The sequence below is a fragment of the Delphinus delphis genome, chromosome 4 (assembly GCF_949987515.2).
Source record: "Delphinus delphis chromosome 4, mDelDel1.2, whole genome shotgun sequence".
Lineage (NCBI taxonomy): Eukaryota > Metazoa > Chordata > Mammalia > Artiodactyla > Delphinidae > Delphinus > Delphinus delphis.
The window spans coordinates 63,210,243-63,226,101 of NC_082686.1; positions in this window are offsets into that span (position 1 = coordinate 63,210,243).

The window sequence follows — 15,859 nt, forward strand, 5'->3', positions numbered from 1 at the left end:
TGGTGAGCGGAGGCTACTCTTCCTTGCGGTGCGCGGGCTTCTCACTGCAGTGGCTTCTCTTGGTGTGGGGCACGGGCTCTAGGCACCCAGCTTCAGTAGTTGTGGTGCACGGGCTTCAGTAGTTGTGGCTCACGGGCTCTAGAGCGCAGGCTCAGTAGTTGTGGTGCACAGGCTTAGTTGCTCCGTGGCACATGGGATCTTCCCGGACCAGGGCTCGAACCCGTGTCCCCCGCACTGGCAGGCGGATTCTTAACCACTGCGCCATGAGGGAAGCCCCTGAGCTGTCCTCCAGCTACTGAAACCCCCACCAGGTAGGAGAAGTTAGCTACATGATGACCAGACTGTAGCCATGACACAATTCCAAGAATTGGCCTCAAGGACATGGGAACAAACCAACCCTGGAACTGAAGATTAACTGTACTTAAAACAATCCAGATGACGCTGATCAGACCACTGCATGACCAGTTTCACGATGACCGTCCAAGCTGACTGTGCTGTTTCTGCATGTAGCCCCCTCCCTCTGTCTGTAAAAGCTCTTGCCCCCTGTTTGTCTGGGGCGGGGAGAGGGGGGAGCCGGCCTTTGGACAGGAGTCCACCCTCTCCGAGTCCACCCACCCCTTTGCCGGCACCCAAATACAGCAAATTGTCCTTTCCACCAAGCTTGCCTCTTTATTGGCTTTTGAGGGCGAGCAGCTGGACCCCACTTTCAGTTACATTATCTCTGACCAGCACTGACTGACACATTTCTCCATGTGTTTGTCACCATCATGTCTTTATTCCCGGTTTCCCACTTTTTACTACAGCAATAAGTAATTTTTTTCCTGGAGACTTTCAGCAAGAAACTGGAATGTTTCTTAATACAGCATCTTTCATTAGCAACTTCTACTGCAATATAATACCCCTGAATTTCTTCTCTATTGTTCTAACTTTTTTTCCCCCAATATACTGTAATTAATGAAGGGCAGAGAACAAGTTTACCTTGTGGTATTCTGACAGCCCTTGAGTTGGTGCTGAGTATACAAGAGAAATTTATAATTGAACAGAGGTGGACATAACTAATACAAGCCCAGAATCCCTCCAGGATTATTAAAATTTTAATATGTAATACATATATGTACCTTTACCAGAAATTCAAATTAGGACCATAGCTGGTGAATTCAGAGCTTCCCTGAGTTGTTTTTTTTTTTTTTCTTCCCCTAGGCCATTCTAATTTCCATAGGGACCTATAACAAAACTCACATCCCTTTTTAAATCAGTTTGACCACTTTGTTGGTGGAACCCTATTCCTTTTTTGGCTTCTTAATTTTCCTGTGGAGGTTAGTAATATTAATATACACAGACAGTATATTTCATCAAAGGGCAGTAAAAAATATGGAAAAAGATGGGAATTTGATTATATGCCCAGAAGAGGAAACAAAGCAATGAAACATTTTTATTCCAACTGTCAGTTCTCTGATAAGATTAAGAGGGTTTTTTTTTTTGTTTTTTGAATTGGATAAAGAAAGATACAAAGGAGCTTTTCTAGAACACAAGATATTATTTCTATATGGTTGTACGACCGTCAAAGATAGGTGTATAACGGAGCGTAAGAGCACTGCTGTCCTTCACAGGTAACAGTGACTGTGGACTTCATCACACAAACCAAGGTCTGACTCTCTCACTTTCCTGCTATTTTGTTCACCTTTTTATTTCTTCCTTTACCTACACCTGTAGGCCATTTGCCTCGCCACGTTGAATTTACTTCTCTTAGAGGTCTCGATATTGTGAGACGGTGGCCCAATATGAGCCACTGAAGAGGACAATCTAACAAAAGAAATAGGATGCTCCGAGTTCATAATGAAGAAATACATACAAAGGTTCTTTGCAAAATATCTATACAACACCTGTCCATGAATTCCCTACACATTTTATCCTAATGTCTCAATATTAATAACTGCTCTGCCAATATTTTTTTGGAATGTATTAGATATTTGAGTTACTTTCACAACCATATTAACAATGGTGAGCATTTTCACATGGTATTTATGAATATCTGTGTGGTAAACAGTTTTATAACCACCTTAGTTTTCCCCAAAAGGTACTCAAAAGAGGGGGAATGGCAAGGTATTTTAACACATCTGGGATTAAAGCTGCTTAAAGGTGAATTAAATGTAATACATGCTTATGGTACAAGCAAATACAGTGTGGAATGTGAGCGATTTGTGATGGAAAGTATCTAACTTGACATCCAGTCTTTTCACCTCTTGCCTTGCCTCCCCCATCACTCTCTTGAATGTGTTTGAAAGACGTGTTTCAGCATTTCACTTCAGGTCACCCACCACTTCCAAATCAATGTCACCTCCAAATTGCTGTATCCACAGAATAGATGTCATTAACAACCTCCCAATTTCCACCCAATATGTAAGCTAGACTCTCTTTTCAAAACCCATTTCACTCTACAGTTCTACCTGTATCCTTTTTATCAGAGTAAATTATTTCTTCCTCCAGTAAGTGTTTATGGTTTTCAGACACGTACACACATACCTGCCTTAGCCAAGCTGTATAGACATAATTCTTCCAAACTTTTCCCATAAGTCAGCCTCTTTCCCCTTATCAATTGTGAAACTCTTCTTTGGATTCCTTCCAATCTGTCTACTTATTTTTGGTAGTCAGACAAACCAAATGGAATGGGACGTTCTAGAATAGGTCTCATGAATGTCGTTGGGAGTGGAACTGTCACCCTCTATTCCATGATGAAATGCTCTAAATAGAATGTATCCAAAAATAAGATTAGCCTTTTGGGTGCCACATCACACTAAAAATGTGCAGTCTCTTCCCTTTTTCAGCTTTATATCTCCAGATGTCCCCCCCCAGCATCTCTGGGATATATCCTCATCAGTTCAGATTCTTAAGAGAGTATGCTTCTTAATGTTTCTCACAAACATTCCCAATTTATCCCCTTAAATTTCAAATCTTGGGTTTTGTTTTTTTTTTACGTAATTACCTAGGCTCTTCGTGATTTTCCTGTACACCTCTGTGCATCCACCCCAGAAAATTCTCCGGGGGCTTTCTACAGCTATTTCTTAGTATCTCCCTTGCTTAAGTCTTTTGCTAAGTATACAATTTTTTCTTTGACCCTTTTCAGTTTAATTCAATGAATATCCGTCAAATTCCTCCAATGTCATTCACTGTATTAATGACAATGGAGAGTACAGCAATGGAGAAAAAGTAAATTCTATAGGAGAGACAAGCACACAAATATAATTTGAATGTCACTTAATTCTTTCGTGGGCATTTTGAGCACAAGTCTTCCTTTGGTTTACTCATACCCTAAACACACCATATGTTTCTACCTGTCTTGTTGCCAGACTGGCTTAGTCGATGTCTCTGAATGACGCACTTAATGTTTCTTTGCCTCTATGACTGAAAAAAAGGAACGGGGTCCCAAGGACAAGGATGAGCGTTTTATCAGGTGTAAGTGGTACAGCGTATGTCGTGGGTCAGCCTTGTGAAGTGGGAGCATAGCCCCAGGCTGGTCTATGCCCTGGGCATTACTGGTAAACAACTTGGCTTCCAGAAAGCCCTGGAGAACCAGAATCTTCTTCCAGGAATCTTGACTGTCACCGTATGCAATCCCTATCACTGATCTCTTTGCTCGTTTCAGTTTTCCCAGTTTATGTTTTTGCTTTGTTTGTTTGCATTTAAATTTAATGTTACTCTCGTTGAATAAGAATAGTTTCAGTCAGGAAAGACAAATTTGATAGGAAAAAAATAAAAATATTATAAGAGAGAAGAACTTGGATTCTCATCCAGGTCCTGGCACATCTTTACACTAGAGCATGATTTGTCTGAGTCTTGTCTTTGCCCTAAAACCACCAGGATTTAAATACAGCGCTAAAGAATCACCCAACCTCTCTATGCCTCAGTTTTTTCATGTGCAAAGTGGCACCAATAGTGGTGTCTCTGTCAGAGCTTGTTGCCAAGATTAAAGGTGTGGTAGAGCTCTCCCCTCAGTGCCTGGCCCACATCAAATGCTCCATAAATATCATCTATTCTGTGCTGGGCTGACTCTTTTTTGGTGATTATTTCAGGTTGATTTGCTAACATCCGAGTGGCACCTCTGAAAGGTAAGCAAACCTTCTTTCACTGTCATTCTAATAACGTTTATTAATGTGTACCTATCATTCACCATGGCAAGTAAACTTTGTATGACTGCTTTCAGGAAATCAGTCACCTTGTTGACTGAGGGTGTATTTTCCAACATATTCTCACCAGAACCAGGAAAACCAGTGAAGGAGAGGTAGAAGGGTGCTGCTCTGGTGTGAGAAGCCATTGCACCGTTCCCGATTCTTCCTGCAACTTATCTGACCTCCTCTGTCTCACCACTATCCCTTTTTGCCCCTGTTGCCCCATGGCTTCTCTTCTGCACCAGATTTTTACTTCTCCCCCTGAAACCCAGAGGCATAAATGCCAATGAGCTTTGCATTTCAGAGTTGACATCTTATCAGCTGATAAATTTTATGCTGCAGTTGTTTTTCTCTAACATAGATTGAAAACCTCTAAATCAGGGATGGGCTGTCTTGCATTGCTTGTCCTGCATCACATAAATCACTGGCAGATAAATCATCCTAACGACACTACCAACTAACCCCACGTTGCACTGCCAGGCCCTCCTTCTTTCAAACTGTGTACGTTTGGTCTGAATTGCCTTCTAATTCCATCTTAATATTTAAATGAAAGTGAATTAATTTAAAAATCAGAAACCCTGTGACATAGCATATTTAATTCTAAAATGAGAGGTATAATATTTCTTGTGTCTATTGCTACAAGAACTTCTTTCCCAAAGAAATTATCCGGCATGCTTAGACCAGTCTGATAAAATTGTTTTCTTTTGTCATTCATATTTTTATCACATCCAGAAGAAGTTTATACTTGGCCTTATTTCCCCCTTTCTTTATCATAAAGTCAACTACTACGTACGTATTTATTCACCAGACATGAATAATTGGTATTGTGCTTCTTATTCTCTGGTCTCCTGGATTTATTACTCTAGCTTGCTTTTCCTACTTGCCATGTTTTAATTTAAGCACTCCCCAAGTCTCCAAATGGCTTATTAGATGGGTTTCCTTATTGTCCCATTTCCCATGATAATGTCTTTGTTTTGTTGCCCCGTATTTTTATTGTGGGAAAATATACATAAAATTTACTAGTAGCCATTTTTTAAAGTGTACAGTTCGGTGGCATTAAGTACATTCTCAGTGTTGTGCAGCCAACACCACTATCCATTTTCAGAATTTTGTTATCATCCCTAGCAGCAATTCTTTTTTTTTTTTTATTAAGTGTAGTTGACTTACATTATTATGTTAGTTTCAGGTGTACAACATAGTGATCCAATGTTTTTCTAGATTATACTCTGCTTAAAGTTATTATAAAGTATTGGCTAGGTTCCCTGTGCTGTACAATATATCCTTGCAGTTTATTAATTTTTATAAACAGTAGTTTGTTCCTCTTACCATGGTAACTTCTTTGCATATTTGACACGTTGATATTTTATGAAGCTGTTGCTTCTGGTTTTTATTCTATCTTGTTTTGTTTTTTGATCAATTCTACTTACAGATATTCAAGCATGTTAATATTTACCTGTCAGATATTTTGACAGGTAAATATTTGTATATAATATTGTCACACTCAAACTATAAAATATTGATAAAATATTTACCAGAAATGAATTTTTCACATGCTACTAAAACATTTGCCTGACAATTTCATACTTCAACAATTTCTTAGAGAATTGGCTTTGACCTAAAAATTTTAGCCAATTAGTATGTTTACAGAAATCATTTTTATTCACTTAACATAATTACAGAGCTTTGCTCATTGCTGTGAGTTAAAGGTGCATTAGCATCCGGGGATTAGCCCCTTCTTTGACTCTCTTTAGATTTTAATAAACAGGAGAGAAACCACCTTCTAGTCTAAATACCTCGTTCTTTCATAAAATACCAAGACGGAGACCTTGACAAAGAGCACCTCAGAATACATTTCTAAGTAGGTTGCCCAGGCGTTTTTTGAGGTCTCCTCTAAAACCTTTTAGGAATGAGAGGAAAATAATTTTACATGGAGTTTGACGGAAAGAAAACCAAAAATATGGGCATTATTTTTAAACTATTGAAAATGAAGAACCTATCCAGCCAAGAAGGAGTCAAGTCCAGAGTTTGTCGTGGGATCATCACATTAGTAGGTATTCAAGAAACATTTGTTCAATGAACGTCGGAGTACAGGGTTCATGTAACAGAGAGCAAAGATATGGGAACAATGGTAATACTAAGTACAAGCATTATTTATGAATGATCTCTGTGTGTCAGGCAAGTTATTAAGTTTTTGCATGCATTATTTAATCCTCTCAATGACTATAAGAGGAGGTGATATTATTAATCCCACTTTACAGATAAGGAAACAGATTCACAGAAGTTAGTTCAGTCATAGAGCTAGAAAATGGCAGAGCTGGAATTGTAACCCAGGCACTTTTGACTCGAAAATCATCACTCTCAACCTCTATGTTTTCCTTCTCTCCTGACCACCAAGTCTTCCATCCAGCAAGTGGAGAAAATAGAGTGCAGGCTCTGGACAAGGGATCGGAATTAGGCACCAAATATTTGTAGAAAGACTGAGGCTTGGTATTTGCCAGCCGAGGTCTCAAAGTCTTTTTTTTATAATTCTTTTCTTGAGGCCAGAACTGGAATAGAAATATATTTTAATCCCAAGGTGAAAATGAACAGCCTCAAGGGGAATAGAGGAGTAGCAGAGCCTGACAGTAATTTATACAGGTTGTGTGTAAATAGTTTAGGAGGCTCAAAAGCTACAACTGAGGGGAGAAACGCAATTTATAGATGTTGGAGAGCAATTATTTAGAAATGAAAGTTTTCAGTGTACTCAAAAGTCATCCCTAATTTAGAAAATTACTGATGGCTGCAAAAGTTATCTAGATCTATTTTATAAACCATTCTGCAAATAAAATTAAAATAGTACCTTGAGATTCACTGAATACTTGGGCTGAACGAGGTACAAAATATAGACACAAATCTCCTCCCAGCTGCTTCTATTTAGGTCAAACTTGCTTGGGAATTTTGAGCCCTATTATCAGCAAGACAAAGGATTTTACCAAACTATGTCCTGAGTAATTAGAAGAAATCAAGCAAAATCTCACATCCATTTAAAACACTGGTTGGATGAAATTAGGCTTGCCTCTGTTGCGGCACGCCTTTCAGCTCTAACCTGAGAGGACGCCGACCCTGCCATTAGGACAGTGCCCGGGGAAGTACTGTCCCTGTCATGGCCCAAACCTGATCCTGAATCCAAAACCAATCCTTCTCCACTTGAACTTCTGTGCAGATTCTGCCCACCTCCTCACTGCCTCTGAATGTACAGCTCCAACTATGTTGGCAATCTGGACACAGGGAAACTAACTGAGGCTTAGATAAGAGCCAAAGTATTTTTATACTTGCCCCGTTATGGAAATAGCCCTCCTGATGGTGAAGACTTTGATTTAGGCTGCCAATCCGAAGAGTCTTTCATTTAGCTTCTGTGATACATCCCATTTTCTTCTGTAGCTTAAGCTCCTTGACTTAATTTTCTAAATTCTGTGACACCCAATACCAGCACTAGATTCTCTAGTTTTAGGGTGCTGAATAAATGATATGCTATTATCAACATGCTGAAAGTTTGGCATAGTACTCCAAATGGTGACTTGTTTTTTTTCCCCAGGGGAGGGTAATCTAGAGCAGTAACTGAGTGCATCATTATTTGTCACTGATGATAGCTGTACAAATCAAATATCAATCTACTAAAACGTTTCTCTGGTTTGGCCTACACAGAATTCCAATTATGTCAAACTATCTAATCTCTGGAGGGGTAATATGCGTGTATGTGTCTCTGCATATATAAAAGTACAGACACACAAAGTCCTTGAAACATTCAACATCTGCTCAGCCAACATTTCAAGGGTATTTAAGCTTCATGTCACATATTAATTCACATATAAAATGAAAGTTTCAGCCTCAATATTTGCTTAACAGTCCTGAGTCGACCATCAACTGTCCACTTATATAGGACCAATCTACTGGCACTTGTGACCCAGTCCAATAAAATTAGCAAAGAAAGTGTGAGAAGTTGTGGCCAGGGAGTAAATGTCCAGCAAGAGGCCTGGTAAGGGCATTTAATGGAAAGCAACGTGAGGGCGGAGGGGGAGGAATTCTAACTGGGAGAGAAGATGGAAAGCAGTGTTCCCAGAAGTGCAGTGAAGAAAGATATCTGTATCAGGGATGCAGAGTGGAAGTAGGGTGGACAGGACGGCCTTGTTATTTCACATTTTGGGGATGAACACGAAAAGAGAGTAGTGACTGTTTTTGAAACACATATTATTTCTCTTACTGCAAAGGAGGAAGCTTCTAAAACTTGACCTCCTTTGCAACCAAACTGCTGCTTCCACTGCCTCCTAGGTAAGTGTCACCTTCATCTCCAGACCTTGTCTGTCCCTGGCAATGTCTGAAAGGCACTCACCCTGGACTCCTGTGAATATGTCATCTAATGAAGACATCTATTAATATGGGCACATTACAGCTCGCCATCTGGCTCTGCCTCTTAGACCGCTCTCCTCCCTATAGATCTGCACACACAGAGTGCGCTGTGCCTGATCAATTATTTATCCATTTCCCTCCCTGCTGTAACAGACCCGGCCTCCGCTCTCTGCTGCAGGGCTACTGAGGGCTGATGGACACATTTCAGGCCTAGAAACATTTTTCCACCGGAACCAAACATGGAGCATCGTAAAGTCCTCGTTTGTGCTCTTTCTATCCTTTTCCCTGGGCCCCCTTCTTGTGTATACTGTGAATGCAGTGTGGCAGGGTACCCCACACAATGCGCTCTGAAATCAGACCCTGGATGCAACACAACTTCCCTTCCAACTTGTGACCTTGGCAAGTTGGTTAACTGCGTTCGCCTTGGTTTCCTCACCCGTAAAATCGAGATGATCACGGGACCTATACCACTAGAATAGGCTTGTTTTGAGTATTAAATGAATAAGTGTATGTCAAGAGCTTAGACCAGTAGTACTTGGTCCATAGTAAGCAAAGTTATTTTGTTGTTATTTTTTTCACCTTTTATCTGACCACATGTATTAGTTTGCTCATTCTTTTTTACACATCCGTCTTCATTTCTCTTTGAGTTTCTGTAACAAAACTAGTCTTTTTATCTTTCACATTATTCCTTTCGTATCTTTTCAGGCTTTCCCTTTTAAGCCGTAAGAATGCATTGTCCCTCTAATTTGCTCTTATTCCTTACCCTATTTTTCTTTTCAGTGTTACTCTTTCTTGTTCACTCTTGTCTTAACTCTTTAAAATTCCTCCTTTACGTCTCTCTTTGTCACCTCAAAAAATGTTCCAGGCACAAACCACGAATGAGCTGAACTGCTATAGAAAATTTAATTTTCATCATACTTTGTAGTGAGTTTTATTTTAATGTAAATATTTAGTTCTTACTTAGATTATTAGAAAACATTCAATATCTTATCCTCACATTAAGCTGAGATTGTTTTCTAGTTGTGTTACTATGAAGCAGTCCCATGATGAAAACCAGCCAGTGAGATTCAGACTCTTTCCTCCTCCCTTCTGCAGGCTGATACCCCTCTCCTTTTCTTCCCTTGCTCCAATTTTGTAAGAAACATCCTCTTTTAGCAAAGGTATGATATGTGTGTTTTAACTTCAAACTTCCTATTCAAAAACTTACTATTTAAAAATATTACTGACAATCACTCATCTCAGAAAATAAATTATTTTGACTTGGTGTTTCTCTGGACTTTTGGTTAAACGACCACTGGTCTAACTGAGTCCTTCTGGTTGAAAGGCAGAGCAGGAAGCCTGAGCTCTACTTTTGGATACTCCCCCAGCTGGCATCTATCCATCTGGGAGTTATGCAAATTAGTAAGAAAAAAACGTTCTTCCAACAAAGGATTTTACAGTTCATTAATGCATTTATTCAAAATGCATTCACCCTAGTCGGTATCAAGATTCTCCTTGAGGACTGAGGAACGATAGCAAAAAACAGGTGTACCCTTCGCCTTGGCTCCTTCCCTAGGCTTACACAGATAGGCTTGATTTTAAGAGACGCCAAACATCAGAGGCGATATTCTCAGCTTGGCAGAATAACTGCTCTGCAAGGAAGAGAGGGGTGATGCCAAAATGCAAATATCCACTGAGCACTGTTCCTGAGGGCATGTTGCTCTCTCTGTGTTTAATGAAGATTGGGCTGTGGGCCTGTGTCTGAGTGAATGGCTAGCTCTATGTGTTTTTGCAAAATGATGAGATGGAAAAATATGAGTATGCTGTCTTTGATTTTTCTAAATTTTCTACCAAACTGCCCGCCTGTGCTTTAATATTATCATTAATAATACAAATTAGAATAATATAATTAAATGCCCTTGGGCATCACCTGAGTGTTTCTGTACAATCGTGATGCCCTGAGGCTCCTAACCCTAAGCTCACGGTTAGTACTTCACATGAACATACCCAAGTTGGCTATTTTATTTCTTGCCTGAAACTGCCTCTCTGCTCCGATTCTTTGGCTTTGGATGCAATTAGATTTACACTTTACTGTACTGTAAAAATCTCATTTAATGATCCACGTCCATCTTCTATAAAACCTGGTTCCAGTGGAGGCGAGAGAAGCCCTTCACCCGTGGCCTACAAGGCAACATCCAGGGCAGAGGGTTTTGACTTTTCCGTGCCTGATGAGGCCACCAGTGACAGAAATGTCTCCATGTATTAGGAGTGCTACAGTCACGTTATATGTTGCAGGATCACTGAAGCTGCTTTGAGTAGAGGATAAAAATGCCATTCACTTTACATACGGAGACCAAATGTTTTATAAGCCTACTCCTCCCAGATTCAGAAAGCAAGACTGGATTCTTCACACAATGAGGGAAAGACACAGGGACAAAACAAATTTGGGGAAGAATTCGAAACCCTGGCTTGAAGGGGAAATCAGACCTTCACAGAAGGCTTGAGAAACTGTGTGAGACATGGAATTACCAGTAAGATGGAAAAAGCAGACTAACCTGAAACATACAAGGACAAATCATAAGATGTGTCGTCTTAAAAGGGCCGAAAAGCATACACTCCAAAGGGTTTATGAGGTAACGTTCTGGAGATACTGAAATGCACATTCTGTCTTTGAAACAGATCCCGAAGGCAGAGAATCCTGCCTTAACTTTTTTTTACCCTCCTATACCCTTCAGGCAGGGATGACTCTCCAGGCTCAAGGTTACTCCCTTCTCTCCTTATTCAACTTCCTTCGCCCTCCTTGTACAGTAATCTGGAGACTGAGACTAATGCTCTGTGTGCCTCTCCTTGGCCAGGACTGCAGGGACTGCAGAATGATGACTGCTTTTGGCAGAGGTCCAGAGAGGAAAATTTATTTACTGCCTTGTCGATGTCTGGTGAGATTGGCTGCTGCCTCTCCACATCCATTATAAAGTGCACGTGCGGCTAGAGCAGAAACTTAAAAAGAGCTTTTGCTTCGGTAACCTTGCTGAAAATCCTAAAACTCCCAGGGTAAGGAATCACAATACAGGACCAGTCTGGAGGTACACCAGCTGGGGTCATGGCACAGAAGAAGGAACCCACTGCACTCTTGCTCTTTGGGGTGCTGGTATTTGAACCTTTACCAAAAAGAAACTAAGACAAAAATACAGATTTGCTTGTGTGATATTTTAAAGTAAAATGAATACCATTTGATTGATAAATTTCCTTTAGGTTTTGGTGGGGGTAACGCTGCAAAATAATATTTATTTAGCAGTTTTCAAAATACTTTTACCTTGAGCTCTCATTTTCAAGCTAATGGGAGTTGGTGATTCATCAAGAACTTTTAAAATTAAGGATCATTACTTTTGCTACATTTAAATTCAAATTACCTGGGATACTCAATTAATCAATCGTTAAACAATATGAAAACAGTCAAGGCCTGTCACACTCTTGTCTATGATGGAAGAGGATTCAAGATTCCAGCCAAACTAACAAACCACTCTAAAGGGAGAGGTAACTTAATATATTCTACCCGTGTTCTTCAATCGGCCTTTTTTGGAACGAAGAAAAGACATATGTCAGCACTGAAATGGCTGTTGCCATCTTACTCTCCCGTCTGGCTGTCACATGGCTAATTGTCCTAAAACAGCTGGATGAGGCAATAGCGACGTTCATGGCTCAGCTTAAATATGGTCAGGCAGAATGAGTAGCGCTATATGCTCTGTCCCCACAGAGCAAAATATCTTCCAAGAAAAACGTGCTTTTAATAATTTTGTAACCCTTAAGTCTTTTTCCTTTTCATATTGGTGTTTGTGCTTTTTATGATATCCCCATGTGACAGTTTTAGTTTCTTTCAGAGGTAGCTACATAAACCATCTTTCTGGAAAAAAAGATACTGTTTTATTCACGATGCTGAGCATTCTAGCTTGTGACAAGAACTAAGAACACATTATAATAATGTTTATTTGTCTAGAATTTTATAATCTGCAAATTCATCAAGTCTTTCAACTTCCTGTTGAAGGCTAATAGATGTGTATATGAGAGCAACTTCAAAATTCTGAGAGGGTAATTTGTGAATAAATGGTCATTTCAATTCACTGGTTAAGAGGAATATTCTTAGTGCCAGAACATCCCACCTCCAGTCATTCTTAATATAGGCTGCTTAGCATATAAGCCTTAATATGTAAGATGCTTAGTTTCTACAGTGGGCGTGGGCTACATGGATTGGCTCTTCTCTGAAAGTTAAGCAGCTTATTTGCTAAATCAAATCTTTTGAATGTACAGGCTGTTATTCTAGATTCTAAAACGGCCTTTGTTAATTATATTCATATACATATTCAATCCCCCTTTTAGAGTCTTCCTAGTTACCTGCTTAATATTGTCCAGCATCGGTGATTTTCATAGGTTAATTATTCCCCATGTAATAGAGTGAGCTTTGTCTAGTCAAAATGTGTTACCTTGTAATTTGATTAACTTTTCTCCTCTGATTCAAAGAAAGAGAATAAAGTGAGGAGCCGTTGGTCATCTATCTAAAACTTACCTACCTACCTGTCTTCACCAGGTCTGCATATCCATAAACACAAGATGGCTCTCTGGTAGCAGAGAGATTAAAGGGAGGGACAGAAAGATCACCAATTTTACTCCTACTCTGTCCCTCCACTGTGCATGTAAAGGACAATCTGACCTTGGTGCCACCTTCCCTGTAACATGAGAAGTAACCCAGAAAGGGCATGCTTGATTTGGCTGAAGAATTAGAGGGAATCTCAGGGAGGGACAGTGGCAGGTTTTATGTTTAGATGAGAACGGGCATCTTCCGCTGGCAGATCCTCACAGTATAATATCCTTTTGTGCTGTTTCCTTTTCTCCAACCCTACACAAACACCTGGAAGTTGAGGAATTCTCTTGCCTTAAACACTGAATCTCTAAAAGTAGTCCATTAGTTCATAAAAGACAGGTATTTCTTGTACTCACCTCCAAAGACTCCCTCTATAATCTATTCCCATGGCCACAGAACACCCATTCCATCTAGTTTATCTTTTCACTTATCTTTAGTCCTCTAATGTTCTTTTGTCCCTCTAATGTTTAAACTCCTTAGAGTTGGAGAGGAATTATTGTTTTTATGAAACATAGTAAGTGCTTAATAAATGTATGTGGAAATGAACTGCAAGATAAGTCTGACTTGGCAGTCAAGGCCAGCACATCTAACTACATTTTTGGCATCTTCAACTGGTTGATCTGTAGATGTATTCAATTAAAATGTCCAAAATGGAACCCTTGATTCCATTTCCAAACCAGTCCCATACTGCAAATCTTTCTCACCTCAGCAGAAGTCATCATAGCCCACTGAGTTACTTAAGTTAGAAAACTTGGAGATGGCCTTTTTTCTTCCCTTTCTCTCATGTGCCACATCTAATTTATCAAAAATTTATTTTGGTTATAGCTTCAAAATATCACATTGAATCTGTCCATATCTCGCTATTCCCAACGCTGCCTACATAGTCTGGAAAACCAGAATCTGATATAGACTCCTGAAGTAGCCCCTGAACAATCTTTTTCTCTTCTACCTTATCTTCACTCACTCACTCACCTGAGCTTTTATGGTCCCCACCATAATCAGGCCAATGGCCCCTGTCCTTCTGGAGTTTACATTCTTGTGCGGGTGAGAGAGAAAAAAGTTAGAGATGAATGATCATTATCGTTATCCACAGTCTGTGGTTAAATGCTATAAAGAAAATGAAACAGCAACTCACACAAAGAACAACAGGAACAATAGGAGAGTACTTTGATTGTTCTCATCCTTTGAGGGAGACTTCAGTGAGTAGCCTTTCTTAAACAAGGTCCATTATCATTGTCTTAGTACATGGTGGAACCTAAATTTTGGTTATTGTTGGATGGATGAATCTTACTCTCATCTTTGCTTTCTAATTTTATCTCTCTGGTAAGTCAATTTTCATTCTTCACTGTAGAAACTAAGAATGTCAGTATTTTAACAAAATTTTTAAATGAAGAAACCAGGGTGTATGTATGTGTGTGTGTGTGTGTTCTGTTAAGCTAAAATCAACTTGAATTTAAATCCAGCTTTTTTACACCCTGAATTACTCATTCCTTTTACTTTCTGCTTCAGGGATCAGATTCTATATTGGTTTATTTTCAATGACCGAAAATTTAGAGAAAGTTGTCAGATGGAATAGCTGAAATGTCAGTTACAATAGAGCACAGGTATTGGTTTAAAATGTGCCTTTTTGCTTATATTGCAGGTAGCTTAAAAGTAAATATATCATTTAAGGTTTGAGGTTTATAGATATATATAAATATAAATATATATATATATATATATGTAGGTTTATATTTTGTTTCTGTGTTTTAAGATTGATAATTACCATTCAAGTGGCTTGACAGGCCCATTCTTTGCTCAAAATGCTCATCTCCTTTGAATTATAAAATCCTAAGTTCTCATCTATCTCACATTATCCATCTATATTGTAAAAAATAAGTGGAAATAATTAAACTAGTCCATGTAATGATTCTCTTTTAAATTCAGATAGCATTTTTAATTAGATGGCATAGAGAGACAGAGATACAGGTACAGAAACTATTTCCCATTGGCCATCAAATCAGGGATGTCTCCTCTCCTAATATCTCTATCTATCTATCTATCTATCTATCATCTATCTTTCCTCCCTTCCCTCCCTCTTTTTTCCCTCCCTTCCTCCCTCCCTCCCTTCCTTCTTTCCTTTCTTCCTTTTTTTTCCTTCCTTTATTCCTTCTTTTCTTTCTTTCTTCCTCCCCTATTTCAAATGAGCTATTTCAAATGCATCATTCATAGAATATAGCAAACTGAAACCCTACCCTCCCTTACCTCTTATGATCTCTTCTGGCCCAGGGAATCTAGGGAAGTAGCAGAAACTCAACACAAACCATAGATGTATTTCCAATATCGACTCCCGTGGAATTAAAGACATATGTCCCCCACACTCTTTTAGAATATTAGGAAGTCCTGTTTATTACTAATCCTGTCACAGCTGAGGTGGTGACAGCAACAGTAAGTCAGCATATAGATATTCTATACCTTATCAATGTACTTACTTCCTACCAATAAGGACGTAAGTGCAAATATCTGTCACATTTTGTATATTGTGCTCGTAAACATAGAGGAATTCCAAAACAAATTTGTAAAATAGTTTTCTCAAGTATCGGAAAGGTATCAGCTTTTTTGCCATGGGACTCATAAGAATAAATCATTAGAATAACACAGAAATAGAAGGATATATTATTGAATGTCTATTCTTAGAAATAAAATTTTCCTG